We start from the raw sequence: 24,015 nt of genomic DNA, 5'->3' as shown, positions 1-24,015 counted from the left end.
ATGGTCATGAAGGAGAGGAGACAATGAAAGGAGGAGAGGGACAATTAAAGGAGAATTCTGAAGAATGATGACCACTAGACCAGACCTGCCTGTGGGTCACATAGACCTGGGAGAGTTTGTCATTAAATGTATAACAAAGGATGTCAAGGAATCTGCTTTTTACTGTAGGAGCCAGACTGGAAACCTGCATGTTTGGTTACTTAGGTGTGTCTCTTTTTTAACTGTATGACGGTGTGTTCTTTATAGCGTTCCAATTATTCATACATGCTGTATGGCTCCATAGCTCAGGGTTAGAGCACTGGTCTTGTAAACCAGGGGTCGTGAGGTTCAATTCTCACTGGGGCCTTAATTTTGACACTACCCTCAGTGACATTCATCTGAAACTTTGCACATTGCTGCAAGGGTGGGAGTTACCATTTGCCGATTCTGTCCTGGGCTGCCCATCATGATTTAAAAAGTGCTGAAACTAGAGACAGGAGTAGCAGAGGTCATGTAGTCCAGTGATGCATGTTGAAAGAATAACAACATTAACTTGAACTTTTCCTTATATTAACTGTAACTCAGTAAAAACATTTCAATTGTTGCGTGTTTGCATATATATTTTTGTTCAGTATAGTAAATAATGGCTACTTCTGAGAAAGTATTAAAACTTCTTAATGATAGGGGCAGTATTCTGAATTTCTGCCTGACTGATGTGCCCAAAGTAAACTGACTGTTATTCAGGCCCAGAAGCTAGTAAATGCATATAATTGGTAGAATTTGATGGAAAACACTTTGAATTTTCTAAACGGTTAAAATAATGTTTGTGAGTATAACAGAATTCATATGGCAGTCGAAAACCCAAGGAAAATCCATCCAGAAATCGTTTTATTTTTGGCGCTACGAAGCCTTTCCAATGCAAGTCTATGGGTCTGTATATAAAAATTCCTCCCAGATTGCTGTACCTATGGATTCCACTAGATGTCAACAGTCTTTAAACAGGGTTTCAGGCTTGTTTGTTGAAATACGAACAACTAATAGTAGTTTTTCCCAAGGGAGCTCAACAGGAAAAGTAGGCTTTTGGCGCCCATGAATGAGGGTGCGCTCTTCGTTATTTTCCTTTCCTATTGAACACCGTTCTTTCTGTCTGAGTATTATCCTTTATTTACAAATTAGGGTAACTGAGGATTGAATAGAACATTGTTTGACTTGTATGAACAAAGTTTACCGGTAGCTTTTTGGATTCCTTTGTATGCATGTTGAAGGAGTGGATTACTGAAATCAATGGCGCCAACTAAACTAACTTTTTTGGATATAAAGAAGGACTTTATCAAACAAAACGAACATTCATTGTGTAGCTGGGACCCTTGGGATTGCAAACAGAGGAAGATCTTCAAAGGTAAGTGATTTATTTCATCGCTATTTGCGATTCTGTGAAGCCTGTGCTGGTTGAAAAAATATTTTGATGTGGTGCGCTGTCCTCAGATAATCACATGGTATGCTTCAGCGGTAAAGCCTTTTGAAATCTGGCAATGTATTTGGATTAACAAGCAGTTAAGCTTTTAAATGATATGACACACTTCTATCTTCATGAATGTTTAATATTATGACTTTGTCATTTGAATTTGGCGCTCTCCAATTTCACCGGATGTTGTCGGAAGAGGGTATTACTGTCAAGAGGAGTGAAACAAGGTTGTCCACTGTCGACATATCTATTTATTATGGCCATCGAAATGTTAGCTATTAAAATCAGATCCAACAATAAAATCAAGGGGATAGAAATCCGGGGCTTAAAAACAAAGGTGTCATTGTATGCTGAGGACTCATGCTTTCTTTTAAAACCACCATTTGGATCGCTGCACAGCCTCATAGACAATCTAGATCATTTCTCGAACCTCTCTGGAATACAACTGAACTATGATAAGTGTACCATTATAAAGTTGGATGGTTTTCAGAGATTGGTGGGAGGGTTGAGGGTAGCTGAAGGGTGGGACTAAAATTAAAAATATGAAAATATGACTAATGTAAAATATACTGTGTCCCTAATATGTTTATACTATGTATAAGCTAGAAGTAGAAGTCTAAGTATTGATGTTCATTAATTTACTCCAATTAGGGGAGGGGTGGTAGGGTTAAGGAAAATAATACAATGGAATGTTTGTAAAAAAAAATGTATGGGGGATTGGAAATGATGCAGACAGTTACATTGAAAGGACACACAATCTATCTGCAGTATTAAAGCTGATCTACCCCTAAAAATAACAAAATAGATGGTCATGAAGGAGAGGAGACAATGAAAGGAGGAGAGGAGACAATTAAAGGAGAATTCTGAAGAATGATGACCACTAGACCAGACCTGCCTGTGGGTCACATAGACCTGGGAGAGTTTGTCATTAAATGTATAACAAAGGATGTCAAGGAATCTGCTTTTACTGTAGGAGCCAGACTGGGAAACCTGCATGTTTGGTTACTTAGGTGTGTCTCTTTTTTTAACTGTATGACGGGTGTGTTCTTTATAGCGTTCCAATTATTCATACATAGCTGTATGGCTCCATAGCTCAGGGGTTAGAGCACTGGTCTTGTAAACCAGGGGTCGTGAGTTCAATTCTCACTGGGGCCTTAATTTTGACACTACCCTCAGTGACATTCATCTGAAACTTTGCACATTGCTGCAAAGGGTGGGAGTTACCATTTGCCGATTCTGTCCTGGGCTGCCCATCATGATTTAAAAAGTGCTGAAACTAGAGACAGGAGTAGCAGAGGTCATGTAGTCCAGTGATGCATGTTGAAAGAATAACAACATTAACTTGAACTTTTCCTTATATTAACTGTAACTCAGTAAAAACATTTCAATTGTTGCGTGTTGCATATATATTTTTGTTCAGTATAGTAAATAATGGCTACTTCTGAGAAAGTATTAAAACTTCTTAATGATAGGGGCAGTATTCTGAATTTCTGCCTGACTGATGTGCCCAAAGTAAACTGACTGTTATTCAGGCCCAGAAGCTAGTAAATGCATATAATTGGTAGAATTTGATGGAAAACACTTTGAATTTTCTAAACGGTTAAAATAATGTTTGTGAGTATAACAGAATTCATATGGCAGTCGAAAACCCAAGGAAAATCCATCCAGAAATCGTTTTATTTTTGGCGCTACGAAGCCTTTCCAATGCAAGTCTATGGGTCTGTATATAAAAATTCCTCCCAGATTGCTGTACCTATGGATTCCACTAGATGTCAACAGTCTTTAAACAGGGTTTCAGGCTTGTTTGTTGAAATACGAACAACTAATAGTAGTTTTTCCCAAGGGAGCTCAACAGGAAAAGTAGGCTTTTGGCGACCATGAATGAGGGTGCGCTCTTCGTTATTTTCCTTTCCTATTGAACACCGTTCTTTCTGTCTGGAGTATTATCCTTTATTTACAAATTAGGGTCACTGAGGATTGAATAGAACATTGTTTGACTTGTATGAACAAAGTTTACCGGTAGCTTTTTGGATTCCTTTGTATGCATGTTGAAGGAGTGGATTACTGAAATCAATGGCGCCAACTAAACTAACTTTTTGGATATAAAGAAGGACTTTATCAAACAAAACGAACATTCATTGTGTAGCTGGGACCCTTGGGATTGCAAACAGAGGAAGATCTTCAAAGGTAAGTGATTTATTTCATCGCTATTTGCGATTCTGTGAAGCCTGTGCTGCTTGAAAAAATATTTTGATGTGGTGCGCTGTCCTCAGATAATCACATGGTATGCTTCCGCGGTAAAGCCTTTTGAAATCTGGCAATGTATTTGGATTAACAAGCAGTTAAGCTTTTAAATGATATGACACACTTCTATCTTCATGAATGTTTAATATTATGACTTTGTCATTTGAATTTGGCGCTCTCAATTTCACCGGATGTTGTCGGAAGAGGGTATTACTGTCAAGAGGAGTGAAACAAGGTTGTCCACTGTCGACATATCTATTTATTATGGCCATCGAAATGTTAGCTATTAAAATCAGATCCAACAATAAAATCAAGGGGATAGAAATCCGGGGCTTAAAAACAAAGGTGTCATTGTATGCTGAGGACTCATGCTTTCTTTTAAAACCACCATTTGGATCGCTGCACAGCCTCATAGACAATCTAGATCATTTCTCGAACCTCTCTGGAATACAACTGAACTATGATAAGTGTACCATTATAAAGTTGGATGGTTTTCAGAGATTGGTGGGAGGGTTGAGGGTAGCTGAAGGGTGGGACTAAAATTAAAAATATGAAAATATGACTAATGTAAAATATACTGTGTCCCTAATATGTTTATACTATGTATAAGCTAGAAGTAGAAGTCTAAGTATTGATGTTCATTAATTTACTCCAATTAGGGGAGGGGTGGTAGGGTTAAGGGAAAATAATACAATGGAATGTTTGTAAAAAAAAAATGTATGGGGGATTGGAAATGATGCAGACAGTTACATTGAAAGGACACACAATCTATCTGCAGTATTAAAGCTGATCTACCCCTAAAAATAACAAAATAGATGGTCATGAAGGAGAGGAGACAATGAAAGGAGGAGAGGAGACAATTAAAGGAGAATTCTGAAGAATGATGACCACTAGACCAGACCTGCCTGTGGGTCACATAGACCTGGGAGAGTTTGTCATTAAATGTATAACAAAGGATGTCAAGGAATCTGCTTTTACTGTAGGAGCCAGACTGGGAAACCTGCATGTTTGGTTACTTAGGTGTGTCTCTTTTTTTTTAACTGTATGACGGGTGTGTTCTTTATAGCGTTCCAATTATTCATACATAGCTGTATGGCTCCATAGCTCAGGGGTTAGAGCACTGGTCTTGTAAACCAGGGGTCGTGAGTTCAATTCTCACTGGGGCCTTAATTTTGACACTACCCTCAGTGACATTCATCTGAAACTTTGCACATTGCTGCAAAGGGTGGGAGTTACCATTTGCCGATTCTGTCCTGGGCTGCCCATCATGATTTAAAAAGTGCTGAAACTAGAGACAGGAGTAGCAGAGGTCATGTAGTCCAGTGATGCATGTTGAAAGAATAACAACATTAACTTGAACTTTTCCTTATATTAACTGTAACTCAGTAAAAACATTTCAATTGTTGCGTGTTGCATATATATTTTTGTTCAGTATAGTAAATAATGGCTACTTCTGAGAAAGTATTAAAACTTCTTAATGATAGGGGGCAGTATTCTGAATTTCTGCCTGACTGATGTGCCCAAAGTAAACTGACTGTTATTCAGGCCCAGAAGCTAGTAAATGCATATAATTGGTAGAATTTGATGGAAAACACTTTGAATTTTCTAAACGGTTAAAATAATGTTTGTGAGTATAACAGAATTCATATGGCAGTCGAAAACCCAAGGAAAATCCATCCAGAAATCGTTTTATTTTTTGGCGCTACGAAGCCTTTCCAATGCAAGTCTATGGGTCTGTATATAAAAATTCCTCCCAGATTGCTGTACCTATGGATTCCACTAGATGTCAACAGTCTTTAAACAGGGTTTCAGGCTTGTTTGTTGAAATACGAACAACTAATAGTAGTTTTTCCCAAGGGAGCTCAACAGGAAAAGTAGGCTTTTGGCGACCATGAATGAGGGTGCGCTCTTCGTTATTTTCCTTTCCTATTGAACACCGTTCTTTCTGTCTGGAGTATTATCCTTTATTTACAAATTAGGGTAACTGAGGATTGAATAGAACATTGTTTGACTTGTATGAACAAAGTTTACCGGTAGCTTTTTGGATTCCTTTGTATGCATGTTGAAGGAGTGGATTACTGAAATCAATGGCGCCAACTAAACTAACTTTTTGGATATAAAGAAGGACTTTATCAAACAAAACGAACATTCATTGTGTAGCTGGGACCCTTGGGATTGCAAACAGAGGAAGATCTTCAAAGGTAAGTGATTTATTTCATCGCTATTTGCGATTCTGTGAAGCCTGTGCTGGTTGAAAAAATATTTTGATGTGGTGCGCTGTCCTCAGATAATCACATGGTATGCTTCCGCGGTAAAGCCTTTTGAAATCTGGCAATGTATTTGGATTAACAAGCAGTTAAGCTTTTAAACCTCTTTGGGATGATGCGAATTTTCGCAGCTTTTTGTTAAAAATCGCGCAACATTTCAGCGCCCTGCTACTCATTCCAGGAATATAGTATATGCATATGATTAGTATGTGTGGATAGAAAACACTCAGACGTTTCTAAAACTGTTTAAATCACGGCTGTGACTATAACAGAACGTCTGTTTCATCGAAAAGCGCAGGAAAATCTGATCACTGGAGATGGAAAAAATATCCATGCGCCACTCCCATGAATTGTTAAAGGTGAACCGTAATATATGGGGCCGAGCTTGCAGTACCTACAGCTACCACAGGATCTATAGAGTCTCCTCATTTGAATCTGAATTGATTCTTGGTAGATCCGCCCAAAGGTAAACGATTCTCTCCGACCACCGACCCGAGGCATTGTCTGTCTTTTTCTCCGGACATTTTTCCACACGGCAGGCTATCGAATTTACATCGCCCACTGATGATTTTTATAGCTTATTGACGTGTAGTAATACCTAAAGTTGCATTAGAAAGGTATTTCGAAGTGTTTTGTGAAAGTTTATCGTCGACTTTTTAACTTTTAAAAAATGACGTTACGTTATGAAACGCTACTTTTTTCCGTTTTCCACACAGTCTTCATAGATCGATATCTAGGCTATATATGGACCGATTTAATCCAAAAAAAGACCCAGTATTGATTATGGGACATCAAGGAGTGCCAAGAAAGAAGATGGTCAAAGGTAATGAATGTTTTATATTTTATTGTGCGGTTTGTGTAGCGCCGACTATGCTAATTATTTTTGTTTACGTCCTCTACGGGTCTTTTGGGGTGTTACATGCTATCAGATAATAGCTTCTTATGCTTTCGCCGAAAAGCATTTTACAAATCTGACTCGGTGGCTAGATTCACAACGAGTGTAGCTTTAATTCAATACCTTGTTTGTGTGTTTTCATGAAAGTTTGATTTTTAACGAAAAACGATCAGTGACGCTCTAAAATATCCGCTGATTTGATCCCCACAACGGAACATCCTCCCTAACAAGTTTTAAATGATATGACACACTTCTATCTTCACGAATGTTTAATATTATGACTTTGTCATTTGAATTTGGCGCTCTCCAATTTCACCGGATGTTGTCGGAAGAGGGTATTACTGTCAAGAGGAGTGAAACAAGGTTGTCCACTGTCGACATATCTATTTATTATGGCCATCGAAATGTTAGCTATTAAAATCAGATCCAACAATAAAATCAAGGGGATAGAAATCCGGGGCTTAAAAACAAAGGTGTCATTGTATGCTGAGGACTCATGCTTTCTTTTAAAACCACCATTTGGATCGCTGCACAGCCTCATAGACAATCTAGATCATTTCTCGAACCTCTCTGGAATACAACTGAACTATGATAAGTGTACCATTATAAAGTTGGATGGTTTTCAGAGATTGGTGGGAGGGGTTGAGGGTAACTGAAGGGTGGGACTAAAATTAAAAATATGAAAATATGACTAATGTAAAATATACTGTGTCCCTAATATGTTTATACTATGTATAAGCTAGAAGTAGAAGTCTAAGTATTGATGTTCATTAATTTACTCCAATTAGGGGAGGGGTGGTAGGGTTAAGGGAAAATAATACAATGGAATGTTTGTAAAAAATGTATGGGGATTGGAAATGATGCAGACAGTTACATTGAAAGGACACACAATCTATCTGCAGTATTAAAGCTGATCTACCCCTAAAAATAACAAAATAGATGGTCATGAAGGAGAGGAGACAATGAAAGGAGGAGAGGAGACAATTAAAGGAGAATTCTGAAGAATGATGACCACTAGACCAGACCTGCCTGTGGGTCACATAGACCTGGGAGAGTTTGTCATTAAATGTATAACAAAGGATGTCAAGGAATCTGCTTTTACTGTAGGAGCCAGACTGGGAAACCTGCATGTTTGGTTACTTAGGTGTGTCTCTTTTTTTAACTGTATGACGGGTGTGTTCTTTATAGCGTTCCAATTATTCATACATAGCTGTATGGCTCCATAGCTCAGGGGTTAGAGCACTGGTCTTGTAAACCAGGGGTCGTGAGTTCAATTCTCACTGGGGCCTTAATTTTGACACTACCCTCAGTGACATTCATCTGAAACTTTGCACATTGCTGCAAAGGGTGGGAGTTACCATTTGCCGATTCTGTCCTGGGCTGCCCATCATGATTTAAAAAGTGCTGAAACTAGAGACAGGAGTAGCAGAGGTCATGTAGTCCAGTGATGCATGTTGAAAGAATAACAACATTAACTTGAACTTTTCCTTATATTAACTGTAACTCAGTAAAAACATTTCAATTGTTGCGTGTTGCATATATATTTTTGTTCAGTATAGTAAATAATGGCTACTTCTGAGAAAGTATTAAAACTTCTTAATGATAGGGGGCAGTATTCTGAATTTCTGCCTGACTGATGTGCCCAAAGTAAACTGACTGTTATTCAGGCCCAGAAGCTAGTAAATGCATATAATTGGTAGAATTTGATGGAAAACACTTTGAATTTTCTAAACGGTTAAAATAATGTTTGTGAGTATAACAGAATTCATATGGCAGTCGAAAACCCAAGGAAAATCCATCCAGAAATCGTTTTATTTTTTGGCGCTACGAAGCCTTTCCAATGCAAGTCTATGGGTCTGTATATAAAAATTCCTCCCAGATTGCTGTACCTATGGATTCCACTAGATGTCAACAGTCTTTAAACAGGGTTTCAGGCTTGTTTGTTGAAATACGAACAACTAATAGTAGTTTTTCCCAAGGGAGCTCAACAGGAAAAGTAGGCTTTTGGCGCCCATGAATGAGGGTGCGCTCTTCGCTATTTTCCTTTCCTATTGAACACCGTTCTTTCTGTCTGGAGTATTATCCTTTATTTACAAATTAGGGTAACTGAGGATTGAATAGAACATAGTTTGACTTGTATGAACAAAGTTTACCGGTAGCTTTTTGGATTCCTTTGTATGCATGTTGAAGGAGTGGATTACTGAAATCAATGGCGCCAACTAAACTAACTTTTTTGGATATAAAGAAGGACTTTATCAAACAAAACGAACATTCATTGTGTAGCTGGGACCCTTGGGATTGCAAACAGAGGAAGATCTTCAAAGGTAAGTGATTTATTTCATCGCTATTTGCGATTCTGTGAAGCCTGTGCTGGTTGAAAAAATATTTTGATGTGGTGCGCTGTCCTCAGATAATCACATGGTATGCTTCAGCGGTAAAGCCTTTTTGAAATCTGGCAATGTATTTGGATTAACAAGCAGTTAAGCTTTTAAATGATATGACACACTTCTATCTTCACGAATGTTTAATATTATGACTTTGTCATTTGAATTTGGCGCTCTCAATTTCACCGGATGTTGTCGGAAGAGGGTATTACTGTCAAGAGGAGTGAAACAAGGTTGTCCACTGTCGACATATCTATTTATTATGGCCATCGAAATGTTAGCTATTAAAATCAGATCCAACAATAAAATCAAGGGGATAGAAATCCGGGGCTTAAAAACAAAGGTGTCATTGTATGCTGAGGACTCATGCTTTCTTTTAAAACCACCATTTGGATCGCTGCACAGCCTCATAGACAATCTAGATCATTTCTCGAACCTCTCTGGAATACAACTGAACTATGATAAGTGTACCATTATAAAGTTGGATGGTTTTCAGAGATTGGTGGGAGGGTTGAGGGTAGCTGAAGGGTGGGACTAAAATTAAAAATATGAAAATATGACTAATGTAAAATATACTGTGTCCCTAATATGTTTATACTATGTATAAGCTAGAAGTAGAAGTCTAAGTATTGATGTTCATTAATTTACTCCAATTAGGGGAGGGGTGGTAGGGTTAAGGGAAAATAATGCAATGGAATGTTTGTAAAAAAATGTATGGGGGATTGGAAATGATGCAGACAGTTACATTGAAAGGACACACAATCTATCTGCAGTATTAAAGCTGATCTACCCCTAAAAATAACAAAATAGATGGTCATGAAGGAGAGGAGACAATGAAAGGAGGAGAGGAGACAATTAAAGGAGAATTCTGAAGAATGATGACCACTAGACCAGACCTGCCTGTGGGTCACATAGACCTGGGAGAGTTTGTCATTAAATGTATAACAAAGGATGTCAAGGAATCTGCTTTTACTGTAGGAGCCAGACTGGGAAACCTGCATGTTTGGTTACTTAGGTGTGTCTCTTTTTTTAACTGTATGACGGGTGTGTTCTTTATAACGTTCCAATTATTCATACATAGCTGTATGGCTCCATAGCTCAGGGGTTAGAGCACTGGTCTTGTAAACCAGGGGTCGTGAGTTCAATTCTCACTGGGGCCTTAATTTTGACACTACCCTCAGTGACATTCATCTGAAACTTTGCACAGTGCTGCAAAGGGTGGGAGTTACCATTTGCCGATTCTGTCCTGGGCTGCCCATCATGATTTAAAAAGTGCTGAAACTAGAGACAGGAGTAGCAGAGGTCATGTAATCCAGTGATGCATGTTGAAAGAATAACAACATTAACTTGAACTTTTCCTTATATTAACTGTAACTCAGTAAAAACATTTCAATTGTTGCGTGTTGCATATATATTTTTGTTCAGTATAGTAAATAATGGCTACTTCTGAGAAAGTATTAAAACTTCTTAAGGATAGGGGGCAGTATTCTGAATTTCTGCCTGACTGATGTGCCCAAAGTAAACTGACTGTTATTCAGGCCCAGAAGCTAGTAAATGCATATAATTGGTAGAATTTGATGGAAAACACTTTGAATTTTCTAAACGGTTAAAATAATGTTTGTGAGTATAACAGAATTCATATGGCAGTCGAAAACCCAAGGAAAATCCATCCAGAAATCGTTTTATTTTTTGGCGCTACGAAGCCTTTCCAATGCAAGTCTATGGGTCTGTATATAAAAATTCCTCCCAGATTGCTGTACCTATGGATTCCACTAGATGTCAACAGTCTTTAAACAGGGTTTCAGGCTTGTTTGTTGAAATACGAACAACTAATAGTAGTTTTTCCCAAGGGAGCTCAACAGGAAAAGTAGGCTTTTGGCGCCCATGAATGAGGGTGCGCTCTTCGTTATTTTCCTTTCCTATTGAACACCGTTCTTTCTGTCTGGAGTATTATCCTTTATTTACAAATTAGGGTAACTGAGGATTGAATAGAACATTGTTTGACTTGTATGAACAAAGTTTACCGGTAGCTTTTGGATTCCTTTGTATGCATGTTGAAGGAGTGGATTACTGAAATCAATGGCGCCAACTAAACTAACTTTTTGGATATAAAGAAGGACTTTATCAAACAAAACGAACATTCATTGTGTAGCTGGGACCCTTGGGATTGCAAACAGAGGAAGATCTTCAAAGGTAAGTGATTTATTTCATCGCTATTTGCGATTCTGTGAAGCCTGTGCTGGTTGAAAAAATATTTTGATGTGGTGCGCTGTCCTCAGATAATCACATGGTATGCTTCCGCGGTAAAGCCTTTTTGAAATCTGGCAATGTATTTGGATTAACAAGCAGTTAAGCTTTTAAATGATATGACACACTTCTATCTTCACGAATGTTTAATATTATGACTTTGTCATTTGAATTTGGCGCTCTCCAATTTCACCGGATGTTGTCGGAAGAGGGTATTACTGTCAAGAGGAGTGAAACAAGGTTGTCCACTGTCGACATATCTATTTATTATGGCCATCGAAATGTTAGCTATTAAAATCAGATCCAACAATAAAATCAAGGGGATAGAAATCCGGGGCTTAAAAACAAAGGTGTCATTGTATGCTGAGGACTCATGCTTTCTTTTAAAACCACCATTTGGATCGCTGCACAGCCTCATAGACAATCTAGATCATTTCTCGAACCTCTCTGGAATACAACTGAACTATGATAAGTGTACCATTATAAAGTTGGATGGTTTTCAGAGATTGGTGGGAGGGGTTGAGGGTAGCTGAAGGGTGGGACTAAAATTAAAAATATGAAAATATGACTAATGTAAAATATACTGTGTCCCTAATATGTTTATACTATGTATAAGCTAGAAGTAGAAGTCTAAGTATTGATGTTCATTAATTTACTCCAATTAGGGAGGGGTGGTAGGGTTAAGGGAAAATAATGCAATGGAATGTTTGTAAAAAAAAATGTATGGGGATTGGAAATGATGCAGACAGTTACATTGAAAGGACACACAATCTATCTGCAGTATTAAAGCTGATCTACCCCTAAAAATAACAAAATAGATGGTCATGAAGGAGAGGAGACAATGAAAGGAGGAGAGGAGACAATTAAAGGAGAATTCTGAAGAATGATGACCACTAGACCAGACCTGCCTGTGGGTCACATAGACCTGGGAGAGTTTGTCATTAAATGTATAACAAAGGATGTCAAGGAATCTGCTTTTACTGTAGGAGCCAGACTGGGAAACCTGCATGTTTGGTTACTTAGGTGTGTCTCTTTTTTTTTTGAACTGTATGACGGGTGTGTTCTTTATAGCGTTCCAATTATTCATACATAGCTGTATGGCTCCATAGCTCAGGGGTTAGAGCACTGGTCTTGTAAACCAGGGGTCGTGAGTTCAATTCTCACTGGGGCCTTAATTTTGACACTACCCTCAGTGACATTCATCTGAAACTTTGCACATTGCTGCAAAGGGTGGGAGTTACCATTTGCCGATTCTGTCCTGGGCTGCCCATCATGATTTAAAAAGTGCTGAAACTAGAGACAGGAGTAGCAGAGGTCATGTAGTCCAGTGATGCATGTTGAAAGAATAACAACATTAACTTGAACTTTTCCTTATATTAACTGTAACTCAGTAAAAACATTTCAATTGTTGCGTGTTGCATATATATTTTTGTTCAGTATAGTAAATAATGGCTACTTCTGAGAAAGTATTAAAACTTCTTAATGATAGGGGGCAGTATTCTGAATTTCTGCCTGACTGATGTGCCCAAAGTAAACTGACTGTTATTCAGGCCCAGAAGCTAGTAAATGCATATAATTGGTAGAATTTGATGGAAAACACTTTGAATTTTCTAAACGGTTAAAATAATGTTTGTGAGTATAACAGAATTCATATGGCAGTCGAAAACCCAAGGAAAATCCATCCAGAAATCGTTTTATTTTTTGGCGCTACGAAGCCTTTCCAATGCAAGTCTATGGGTCTGTATATAAAAATTCCTCCCAGATTGCTGTACCTATGGATTCCACTAGATGTCAACAGTCTTTAAACAGGGTTTCAGGCTTGTTTGTTGAAATACGAACAACTAATAGTAGTTTTTCCCAAGGGAGCTCAACAGGAAAAGTAGGCTTTTGGCGACCATGAATGAGGGTGCGCTCTTCGTTATTTTCCTTTCCTATTGAACACCGTTCTTTCTGTCTGGAGTATTATCCTTTATTTACAAATTAGGGTAACTGAGGATTGAATAGAACATTGTTTGACTTGTATGAACAAAGTTTACCGGTAGCTTTTTGGATTCCTTTGTATGCATGTTGAAGGAGTGGATTACTGAAATCAATGGCGCCAACTAAACTAACTTTTTGGATATAAAGAAGGACTTTATCAAACAAAACGAACATTCATTGTGTAGCTGGGACCCTTGGGATTGCAAACAGAGGAAGATCTTCAAAGGTAAGTGATTTATTTCATCGCTATTTGCGATTCTGTGAAGCCTGTGCTGGTTGAAAAAATATTTTGATGTGGTGCGCTGTCCTCAGATAATCACATGGTATGCTTCCGCGGTAAAGCCTTTTGAAATCTGGCAATGTATTTGGATTAACAAGCAGTTAAGCTTTTAAATGATATGACACACTTCTATCTTCACGAATGTTTAATATTATGACTTTGTCATTTGAATTTGGCGCTCTCCAATTTCACCGGATGTTGTCGGAAGAGGGTATTACTGTCAAGAGGAGTGAAACAAGGTTGTCCACTGTCGACATATCTATTTATTATGGCCATCGAAATGTTAGCTATTAAAATCAGATCCAACAATAAAATCAAGGGGATAGAAATCCGGGGCTTAAAAACAAAGGTGTCATTGTATGCTGAGGACTCATGCTTTCTTTTAAAACCACCATTTGGATCGCTGCACAGCCTCATAGACAATCTAGATCATTTCTCGAACCTCTCTGGAATACAACTGAACTATGATAAGTGTACCATTATAAAGTTGGATGGTTTTCAGAGATTGGTGGGAGGGGTTGAGGGTAGCTGAAGGGTGGGACTAAAATTAAAAATATGAAAATATGACTAATGTAAAATATACTGTGTCCCTAATATGTTTATACTATGTATAAGCTAGAAGTAGAAGTCTAAGTATTGATGTTCATTAATTTACTCCAATTAGGGAGGGGTGGTAGGGTTAAGGGAAAATAATGCAATGGAATGTTTGTAAAAAAATGTGTATGGGGGATTGGAAATGATGCAGACAGTTACATTGAAAGGACACACAATCTATCTGCAGTATTAAAGCTGATCTACCCCTAAAAATAACAAAATAGATGGTCATGAAGGAGAGGAGACAATGAAAGGAGGAGAGGAGACAATTAAAGGAGAATTCTGAAGAATGATGACCACTAGACCAGACCTGCCTGTGGGTCACATAGACCTGGGAGAGTTTGTCATTAAATGTATAACAAAGGATGTCAAGGAATCTGCTTTTACTGTAGGAGCCAGACTGGGAAACCTGCATGTTTGGTTACTTAGGTGTGTCTCTTTTTTTAACTGTATGACGGGTGTGTTCTTTATAGCGTTCCAATTATTCATACATAGCTGTATGGCTCCATAGCTCAGGGGTTAGAGCACTGGTCTTGTAAACCAGGGGTCGTGAGTTCAATTCTCACTGGGGCCTTAATTTTGACACTACCCTCAGTGACATTCATCTGAAACTTTGCACATTGCTGCAAAGGGTGGGAGTTACCATTTGCCGATTCTGTCCTGGGCTGCCCATCATGATTTAAAAAGTGCTGAAACTAGAGACAGGAGTAGCAGAGGTCATGTAGTCCAGTGATGCATGTTGAAAGAATAACAACATTAACTTGAACTTTTCCTTATATTAACTGTAACTCAGTAAAAACATTTCAATTGTTGCGTGTTGCATATATATTTTTGTTCAGTATAGTAAATAATGGCTACTTCTGAGAAAGTATTAAAACTTCTTAATGATAGGGGGCAGTATTCTGAATTTCTGCCTGACTGATGTGCCCAAAGTAAACTGACTGTTATTCAGGCCCAGAAGCTAGTAAATGCATATAATTGGTAGAATTTGATGGAAAACACTTTGAATTTTCTAAACGGTTAAAATAATGTTTGTGAGTATAACAGAATTCATATGGCAGTCGAAAACCCAAGGAAAATCCATCCAGAAATCGTTTTATTTTTTGGCGCTACGAAGCCTTTCCAATGCAAGTCTATGGGTCTGTATATAAAAATTCCTCCCAGATTGCTGTACCTATGGATTCCACTAGATGTCAACAGTCTTTAAACAGGGTTTCAGGCTTGTTTGTTGAAATACGAACAACTAATAGTAGTTTTTCCCAAGGGAGCTCAACAGGAAAAGTAGGCTTTTGGCGCCCATGAATGAGGGTGCGCTCTTCGTTATTTTCCTTTCCTATTGAACACCGTTCTTTCTGTCTGGAGTATTATCCTTTATTTACAAATTAGGGTAACTGAGGATTGAATAGAACATTGTTTGACTTGTATGAACAAAGTTTACCGGTAGCTTTTTGGATTCCTTTGTATGCATGTTGAAGGAGTGGATTACTGAAATCAATGGCGCCAACTAAACTAACTTTTTGGATATAAAGAAGGACTTTATCAAACAAAACGAACATTCATTGTGTAGCTGGGACCCTTGGGATTGCAAACAGAGGAAGATCTTCAAAGGTAAGTGATTTATTTCATCGCTATTTGCGATTCTGTGAAGCCTGTGCTGGTTGAAAAAATATTTTGATGTGGTGCGCTGTCCTCAGATAATCACATGGTATGCTTCCGTAGCGGTAAAAGCCTTTTGAAATCTGGCAATGTATTTGGATTAACAAGCAGTTAAGCTTTTAAATGATATGACACACTTCTATCTTCACGAATGTTTAATATTATGACTTTGTCATTTGAATTTGGCGCTCTCCAATTTCACCGGATGTTGTCGGAAGAGGGTATTACTGTCAAGAGGAGTGAAACAAGGTTGTCCACTGTCGACATATCTATTTATTATGGCCATCGAAATGTTAGCTATTAAAATCAGATCCAACAATAAAATCAAGGGGATAGAAATCCGGGGCTTAAAAACAAAGGTGTCATTGTATGCTGAGGACTCATGCTTTCTTTTAAAACCACCATTTGGATCGCTGCACAGCCTCATAGACAATCTAGATCATTTCTCGAACCTCTCTGGAATACAACTGAACTATGATAAGTGTACCATTATAAAGTTGGATGGTTTTCAGAGATTGGTGGGAGGGGTTGAGGGTAGCTGAAGGGTGGGACTAAAATTAAAAATATGAAAATATGACTAATGTAAAATATACTGTGTCCCTAATATGTTTATACTATGTATAAGCTAGAAGTAGAAGTCTAAGTATTGATGTTCATTAATTTACTCCAATTAGGGGAGGGGTGGTAGGGTTAAGGGAAAATAATGCAATGGAATGTTTGTAAAAAAAAAATGTATGGGGGATTGGAAATGATGCAGACAGTTACATTGAAAGGACACACAATCTATCTGCAGTATTAAAGCTGATCTACCCCTAAAAATAACAAAATAGATGGTCATGAAGGAGAGGAGACAATGAAAGGAGGAGAGGAGACAATTAAAGGAGAATTCTGAAGAATGATGACCACTAGACCAGACCTGCCTGTGGGTCACATAGACCTGGGAGAGTTTGTCATTAAATGTATAACAAAGGATGTCAAGGAATCTGCTTTTACTGTAGGAGCCAGACTGGGAAACCTGCATGTTTGGTTACTTAGGTGTGTCTCTTTTTTTAACTGTATGACGGGTGTGTTCTTTATAGCGTTCCAATTATTCATACATAGCTGTATGGCTCCATAGCTCAGGGGTTAGAGCACTGGTCTTGTAAACCAGGGGTCGTGAGTTCAATTCTCACTGGGGCCTTAATTTTGACACTACCCTCAGTGACATTCATCTGAAACTTTGCACATTGCTGCAAAGGGTGGGAGTTACCATTTGCCGATTCTGTCCTGGGCTGCCCATCATGATTTAAAAAGTGCTGAAACTAGAGACAGGAGTAGCAGAGGTCATGTAGTCCAGTGATGCATGTTGAAAGAATAACAACATTAACTTGAACTTTTCCTTATATTAACTGTAACTCAGTAAAAACATTTCAATTGTTGCGTGTTGCATATATATTTTTGTTCAGTATAGTAAATAATGGCTACTTCTGAGAAAGTATTAAAACTTCTTAATGATAGGGGGCAGTATTCTGAATTTCTGCCTGACTGATGTGCCCAAAGTAAACTGACTGTTATTCAGGCCCAGAAGCTAGTAAATGCATATAATTGGTAGAATTTGATGGAAAACACTTTGAATTTTCTAAACGGTTAAAATAATGTTTGTGAGTATAACAGAATTCATATGGCAGTCGAAAACCCAAGGAAAATCCATCCAGAAATCGTTTTATTTTTGGCGCTACGAAGCCTTTCCAATGCAAGTCTATGGGTCTGTATATAAAAATTCCTCCCAGATTGCTGTACCTATGGATTCCACTAGATGTCAACAGTCTTTAAACAGGGTTTCAGGCTTGTTTGTTGAAATACGAACAACTAATAGTAGTTTTTCCCAAGGGAGCTCAACAGGAAAAGTAGGCTTTTGGCGACCATGAATGAGGGTGCGCTCTTCGTTATTTTCCTTTCCTATTGAACACCGTTCTTTCTGTCTGGAGTATTATCCTTTATTTACAAATTAGGGTAACTGAGGATTGAATAGAACATTGTTTGACTTGTATGAACAAAGTTTACCGGTAGCTTTTTGGATTCCTTTGTATGCATGTTGAAGGAGTGGATTACTGAAATCAATGGCGCCAACTAAACTAACTTTTTTGGATATAAAGAAGGACTTTATCAAACAAAACGAACATTCATTGTGTAGCTGGGACCCTTGGGATTGCAAACAGAGGAAGATCTTCAAAGGTAAGTGATTTATTTCATCGCTATTTGCGATTCTGTGAAGCCTGTGCTGGTTGAAAAAATTTTTGATGTGGTGCGCTGTCCTCAGATAATCACATGGTATGCTTCCGCGGTAAAGCCTTTTGAAATCTGGCAATGTATTTGGATTAACAAGCAGTTAAGCTTTTAAATGATATGACACACTTCTATCTTCACGAATGTTTAATATTATGACTTTGTCATTTGAATTTGGCGCTCTCCAATTTCACCGGATGTTGTCGGAAGAGGGTATTACTGTCAAGAGGAGTGAAACAAGGTTGTCCACTGTCGACATATCTATTTATTATGGCCATCGAAATGTTAGCTATTAAAATCAGATCCAACAATAAAATCAAGGGGATAGAAATCCGGGGCTTAAAAACAAAGGTGTCATTGTATGCTGAGGACTCATGCTTTCTTTTAAAACCACCATTTGGATCGCTGCACAGCCTCATAGACAATCTAGATCATTTCTCGAACCTCTCTGGAATACAACTGAACTATGATAAGTGTACCATTATAAAGTTGGATGGTTTTCAGAGATTGGTGGGAGGGGTTGAGGGTAGCTGAAGGGTGGGACTAAAATTAAAAATATGAAAATATGACTAATGTAAAATATACTGTGTCCCTAATATGTTTATACTATGTATAAGCTAGAAGTAGAAGTCTAAGTATTGATGTTCATTAATTTACTCCAATTAGGGGAGGGGTGGTAGGGTTAAGGGAAAATAATGCAATGGAATGTTTGTAAAAAAATGTATGGGGGATTGGAAATGATGCAGACAGTTACATTGAAAGGACACACAATCTATCTGCAGTATTAAAGCTGATCTACCCCTAAAAATAACAAAATAGATGGTCATGAAGGAGAGGAGACAATGAAAGGAGGAGAGGAGACAATTAAAGGAGAATTCTGAAGAATGATGACCACTAGACCAGACCTGCCTGTGGGTCACATAGACCTGGGAGAGTTTGTCATTAAATGTATAACAAAGGATGTCAAGGAATCTGCTTTTACTGTAGGAGCCAGACTGGGAAACCTGCATGTTTGGTTACTTAGGTGTGTCTCTTTTTTTAACTGTATGACGGTGTGTTCTTTATAGCGTTCCAATTATTCATACATAGCTGTATGGCTCCATAGCTCAGGGGTTAGAGCACTGGTCTTGTAAACCAGGGGTCGTGAGTTCAATTCTCACTGGGGCCTTAATTTTGACACTACCCTCAGTGACATTCATCTGAAACTTTGCACATTGCTGCAAAGGGTGGGAGTTACCATTTGCCGATTCTGTCCTGGGCTGCCCATCATGATTTAAAAAGTGCTGAAACTAGAGACAGGAGTAGCAGAGGTCATGTAGTCCAGTGATGCATGTTGAAAGAATAACAACATTAACTTGAACTTTTCCTTATATTAACTGTAACTCAGTAAAAACATTTCAATTGTTGCGTGTTGCATATATATTTTTGTTCAGTATAGTAAATAATGGCTACTTCTGAGAAAGTATTAAAACTTCTTAATGATAGGGGGCAGTATTCTGAATTTCTGCCTGACTGATGTGCCCAAAGTAAACTGACTGTTATTCAGGCCCAGAAGCTAGTAAATGCATATAATTGGTAGAATTTGATGGAAAACACTTTGAATTTTCTAAACGGTTAAAATAATGTTTGTGAGTATAACAGAATTCATATGGCAGTCGAAAACCCAAGGAAAATCCATCCAGAAATCGTTTTATTTTTTGGCGCTACGAAGCCTTTCCAATGCAAGTCTATGGGTCTGTATATAAAAATTCCTCCCAGATTGCTGTACCTATGGATTCCACTAGATGTCAACAGTCTTTAAACAGGGTTTCAGGCTTGTTTGTTGAAATACGAACAACTAATAGTAGTTTTTCCCAAGGGAGCTCAACAGGAAAAGTAGGCTTTTGGCGCCCATGAATGAGGGTGCGCTCTTCGTTATTTTCCTTTCCTATTGAACACCGTTCTTTCTGTCTGGAGTATTATCCTTTATTTACAAATTAGGGTAACTGAGGATTGAATAGAACATTGTTTGACTTGTATGAACAAAGTTTACCGGTAGCTTTTTGGATTCCTTTGTATGCATGTTGAAGGAGTGGATTACTGAAATCAATGGCGCCAACTAAACTAACTTTTTGGATATAAAGAAGGACTTTATCAAACAAAACGAACATTCATTGTGTAGCTGGGACCCTTGGGATTGCAAACAGAGGAAGATCTTCAAAGGTAAGTGATTTATTTCATCGCTATTTGCGATTCTGTGAAGCCTGTGCTGGTTGAAAAAATATATTTTGATGTGGTGCGCTGTCCTCAGATAATCACAAATATAATACACATGGTATGCTTCAAATGCTTGTAAAGCCTTTTTTTGAAATCTGGCAATGTATTTGGATTAACAAGCAGTTAAGCTTTTAAATGATATGACACACTTCTATCTTCACGAATGTTTAATATTATGACTTTGTCATTTGAATTTGGCGCTCTCCAATTTCACCGGATGTTGTCGGAAGAGGGTATTACTGTCAAGAGGAGTGAAACAAGGTTGTCCACTGTCGACATATCTATTTATTATGGCCATCGAAATGTTAGCTATTAAAATCAGATCCAACAATAAAATCAAGGGGATAGAAATCCGGGGCTTAAAAACAAAGGTGTCATTGTATGCTGAGGACTCATGCTTTCTTTTAAAACCACCATTTGGATCGCTGCACAGCCTCATAGACAATCTAGATCATTTCTCGAACCTCTCTGGAATACAACTGAACTATGATAAGTGTACCATTATAAAGTTGGATGGTTTTCAGAGATTGGTGGGAGGGGTTGAGGGTAGCTGAAGGGTGGGACTAAAATTAAAAATATGAAAATATGACTAATGTAAAATATACTGTGTCCCTAATATGTTTATACTATGTATAAGCTAGAAGTAGAAGTCTAAGTATTGATGTTCATTAATTTACTCCAATTAGGGGAGGGGTGGTAGGGTTAAGGGAAAATAATGCAATGGAATGTTTGTAAAAAAATGTATGGGGGATTGGAAATGATGCAGACAGTTACATTGAAAGGACACACAATCTATCTGCAGTATTAAAGCTGATCTACCCCTAAAAATAACAAAATAGATGGTCATGAAGGAGAGGAGACAATGAAAGGAGGAGAGGAGACAATTAAAGGAGAATTCTGAAGAATGATGACCACTAGACCAGACCTGCCTGTGGGTCACATAGACCTGGGAGAGTTTGTCATTAAATGTATAACAAAGGATGTCAAGGAATCTGCTTTTACTGTAGGAGCCAGACTGGGAAACCTGCATGTTTGGTTACTTAGGTGTGTCTCTTTTTTTAACTGTATGACGGGTGTGTTCTTTATAGCGTTCCAATTATTCATACATAGCTGTATGGCTCCATAGCTCAGGGGTTAGAGCACTGGTCTTGTAAACCAGGGGTCGTGAGTTCAATTCTCACTGGGGCCTTAATTTTGACACTACCCTCAGTGACATTCATCTGAAACTTTGCACATTGCTGCAAAGGGTGGGAGTTACCATTTGCCGATTCTGTCCTGGGCTGCCCATCATGATTTAAAAAGTGCTGAAACTAGAGACAGGAGTAGCAGAGGTCATGTAGTCCAGTGATGCATGTTGAAAGAATAACAACATTAACTTGAACTTTTCCTTATATTAACTGTAACTCAGTAAAAACATTTCAATTGTTGCGTGTTGCATATATATTTTTGTTCAGTATAGTAAATAATGGCTACTTCTGAGAAAGTATTAAAACTTCTTAATGATAGGGGGCAGTATTCTGAATTTCTGCCTGACTGATGTGCCCAAAGTAAACTGACTGTTATTCAGGCCCAGAAGCTAGTAAATGCATATAATTGGTAGAATTTGATGGAAAACACTTTGAATTTTCTAAACGGTTAAAATAATGTTTGTGAGTATAACAGAATTCATATGGCAGTCGAAAACCCAAGGAAAATCCATCCAGAAATCGTTTTATTTTTTGGCGCTACGAAGCCTTTCCAATGCAAGTCTATGGGTCTGTATATAAAAATTCCTCCCAGATTGCTGTACCTATGGATTCCACTAGATGTCAACAGTCTTTAAACAGGGTTTCAGGCTTGTTTGTTGAAATACGAACAACTAATAGTAGTTTTTCCCAAGGGAGCTCAACAGGAAAAGTAGGCTTTTGGCGCCCATGAATGAGGGTGCGCTCTTCGTTATTTTCCTTTCCTATTGAACACCGTTCTTTCTGTCTGGAGTATTATCCTTTATTTACAAATTAGGGTAACTGAGGATTGAATAGAACATTGTTTGACTTGTATGAACAAAGTTTACCGGTAGCTTTTTGGATTCCTTTGTATGCATGTTGAAGGAGTGGATTACTGAAATCAATGGCGCCAACTAAACTAACTTTTTGGATATAAAGAAGGACTTTATCAAACAAAACGAACATTCATTGTGTAGCTGGGACCCTTGGGATTGCAAACAGAGGAAGATCTTCAAAGGTAAGTGATTTATTTCATCGCTATTTGCGATTCTGTGAAGCCTGTGCTGGTTGAAAAAATATTTTGATGTGGTGCGCTGTCCTCAGATAATCACATGGTATGCTTCCGCGGTAAAGCCTTTTGAAATCTGGCAATGTATTTGGATTAACAAGCAGTTAAGCTTTTAAATGATATGACACACTTCTATCTTCACGAATGTTTAATATTATGACTTTGTCATTTGAATTTGGCGCTCTCCAATTTCACCGGATGTTGTCGGAAGAGGGTATTACTGTCAAGAGGAGTGAAACAAGGTTGTCCACTGTCGACATATCTATTTATTATGGCCATCGAAATGTTAGCTATTAAAATCAGATCCAACAATAAAATCAAGGGGATAGAAATCCGGGGCTTAAAAACAAAGGTGTCATTGTATGCTGAGGACTCATGCTTTCTTTTAAAACCACCATTTGGATCGCTGCACAGCCTCATAGACAATCTAGATCATTTCTCGAACCTCTCTGGAATACAACTGAACTATGATAAGTGTACCATTATAAAGTTGGATGGTTTTCAGAGATTGGTGGGAGGGGTTGAGGGTAGCTGAAGGGTGGGACTAAAATTAAAAATATGAAAATATGACTAATGTAAAATATACTGTGTCCCTAATATGTTTATACTATGTATAAGCTAGAAGTAGAAGTCTAAGTATTGATGTTCATTAATTTACTCCAATTAGGGGAGGGGTGGTAGGGTTAAGGGAAAATAATGCAATGGAATGTTTGTAAAAAAAAATGTATGGGGGATTGGAAATGATGCAGACAGTTACATTGAAAGGACACACAATCTATCTGCAGTATTAAAGCTGATCTACCCCTAAAAATAACAAAATAGATGGTCATGAAGGAGAGGAGACAATGAAAGGAGGAGAGGAGACAATTAAAGGAGAATTCTGAAGAATGATGACCACTAGACCAGACCTGCCTGTGGGTCACATAGACCTGGGAGAGTTTGTCATTAAATGTATAACAAAGGATGTCAAGGAATCTGCTTTTACTGTAGGAGCCAGACTGGGAAACCTGCATGTTTGGTTACTTAGGTGTGTCTCTTTTTTTAACTGTATGACGGGTGTGTTCTTTATAGCGTTCCAATTATTCATACATAGCTGTATGGCTCCATAGCTCAGGGGTTAGAGCACTGGTCTTGTAAACCAGGGGTCGTGAGTTCAATTCTCACTGGGGCCTTAATTTTGACACTACCCTCAGTGACATTCATCTGAAACTTTGCACATTGCTGCAAAG

At 38.1% G+C, this 24,015-nt stretch overlaps 11 non-coding genes across 11 annotated transcripts; all 11 read left to right on the top strand.

The window, feature by feature from the left end:
* The first annotated feature begins 273 nt into the window (after positions 1–273).
* Positions 274–346, top strand: trnat-ugu. Its single transcript has one exon. It is a non-coding gene; the product is annotated as a tRNA-Thr (tRNA).
* Positions 347–2,526: 2,180 nt separating this feature from the next.
* trnat-ugu lies at positions 2,527–2,599 on the top strand. Its single transcript has one exon. It is a non-coding gene; the product is annotated as a tRNA-Thr (tRNA).
* Positions 2,600–4,782: 2,183 nt separating this feature from the next.
* Positions 4,783–4,855, top strand: trnat-ugu. Its single transcript has one exon. It is a non-coding gene; the product is annotated as a tRNA-Thr (tRNA).
* A 3,211-nt stretch (positions 4,856–8,066) lies between these two features.
* On the top strand, positions 8,067–8,139 carry trnat-ugu. The gene has a single exon. It is a non-coding gene; the product is annotated as a tRNA-Thr (tRNA).
* A 2,182-nt stretch (positions 8,140–10,321) lies between these two features.
* trnat-ugu lies at positions 10,322–10,394 on the top strand. The gene has a single exon. It is a non-coding gene; the product is annotated as a tRNA-Thr (tRNA).
* A 2,186-nt stretch (positions 10,395–12,580) lies between these two features.
* On the top strand, positions 12,581–12,653 carry trnat-ugu. Its single transcript has one exon. It is a non-coding gene; the product is annotated as a tRNA-Thr (tRNA).
* A 2,183-nt stretch (positions 12,654–14,836) lies between these two features.
* trnat-ugu lies at positions 14,837–14,909 on the top strand. Its single transcript has one exon. It is a non-coding gene; the product is annotated as a tRNA-Thr (tRNA).
* Positions 14,910–17,098: 2,189 nt separating this feature from the next.
* trnat-ugu lies at positions 17,099–17,171 on the top strand. Its single transcript has one exon. It is a non-coding gene; the product is annotated as a tRNA-Thr (tRNA).
* Positions 17,172–19,351: 2,180 nt separating this feature from the next.
* Positions 19,352–19,424, top strand: trnat-ugu. Its single transcript has one exon. It is a non-coding gene; the product is annotated as a tRNA-Thr (tRNA).
* A 2,204-nt stretch (positions 19,425–21,628) lies between these two features.
* On the top strand, positions 21,629–21,701 carry trnat-ugu. Its single transcript has one exon. It is a non-coding gene; the product is annotated as a tRNA-Thr (tRNA).
* Positions 21,702–23,885: 2,184 nt separating this feature from the next.
* Positions 23,886–23,958, top strand: trnat-ugu. Its single transcript has one exon. It is a non-coding gene; the product is annotated as a tRNA-Thr (tRNA).
* The last annotated feature ends 57 nt before the right edge of the window (positions 23,959–24,015 follow it).

Source organism: Oncorhynchus tshawytscha, unplaced genomic scaffold (assembly GCF_018296145.1).
Source record: "Oncorhynchus tshawytscha isolate Ot180627B unplaced genomic scaffold, Otsh_v2.0 Un_contig_11134_pilon_pilon, whole genome shotgun sequence".
In the NCBI taxonomy this organism is placed as follows: domain Eukaryota; kingdom Metazoa; phylum Chordata; class Actinopteri; order Salmoniformes; family Salmonidae; genus Oncorhynchus; species Oncorhynchus tshawytscha.
Note: the sequence above shows the minus strand (reverse complement) of the source record. Positions and strands in the feature narration are given on the sequence as shown.